We start from the raw sequence: 1,285 nt of genomic DNA on the forward strand, positions 1-1,285 counted from the left end.
GGAGGTGGAGGGAGAGGAGGAGGGAAAGGAGGAGGAGGAGGGAGAGAGTATTGTTGTTCGCTTGTCTCAACACCCTCGGCAGCAGCTTCTAGCTCAGGTCTCCTGTGAGTTTTTATCTGCGTCAGGAGTTTAAGAAAACATGTCCATATTGTGCGACAGGCCGTTACCCCGGGTCCATAAATCTGCAGCGAGAGAGAGACGCGAGAGTGTGGGAAAGTATTGATCTTTAAAGAGGCATTGTGCGCTTGATTACGCTACTTCAGTTGTGCAGCTCTCTAGAGGAGAGAGAGAAAGAGTGCGAGAGATGGAGACACAGACCCATGTTCTTAAACTGCATGTAGTACAGTACGTCTCTTGGTCTCTAAGTCTCTGTCGCTAAGCTCTTTCTTTTACTGTACATCAGCGCCGCGGTTAAGTCTCTCTCTTTTCCGTTGACTGGCTACTCAACGACACAGAAAATTGCAATGCACAGGCAATTGTACCCTAAATGGGCCGTAGAGAGAAGGGTCTTATGTGAAGGGCATCCCGTCATCCTGATAACACTCTAAAAGCCTTTATATTTTTTTTTCTTGTTGCTGTGTGTTTTGTGACGTCGTCGGCGTATTGTTTGATATTCTACGGAAAATGCCATTTTGAATCTTGTGCGTCGGTTTCACTAAACGTGAGGGATTCTCTTACATCCGAGTGGATCAGAGCACTGTCTCCAAAACACGTCACGTTACTTGGTACACACATCAAACGACGGAGGTGCATATCCACACGATACGATAATCTTCCAATAGCGGATACACGCGGTAATCAATGATGACATGATGATTCAAACACATACCTGTAGCGACATACGGTACTCAATCATCTTCCTTGACAAGGAACGATGAGACTAGAGCTGTAGGTATTACTCATGGACAGTTTGCTGGTCGACTGACACTGGCTGTGTGACCATTAACGAGACATTCAACGAGTCACACCAGGTACCAATCAGTGTGATTGGGACATGGAGACAGGTCAATTAACCACCAGATAGATAACGCTAGAGGTTTGCTCCCTGAGACCCCACACGTTACAGGAGTGGCTGCGGGAGTCACTCACTTTTATTGTTTTTTTTGTTTTATTATGTTTATGTTTATTAACCCTTTCACTGCCACACGGCAGCCGGTTAACCCTTTCACTGTGACAATACAGAAGGTTAGCCCTTTACTATCACACAACCGACGGCGATGCTTCATCATTAGCATCATTAGCTCCGCGGAGCCTCTGGTCTTCCTGGGGTCCTGGACAAAACAAA

This window comes from Notolepis coatsorum (genome assembly GCF_963971535.1).
Source record: "Notolepis coatsorum genome assembly, contig: SCAFFOLD_616, whole genome shotgun sequence".
NCBI classification, from domain to species: Eukaryota; Metazoa; Chordata; class Actinopteri; order Aulopiformes; family Paralepididae; genus Notolepis; species Notolepis coatsorum.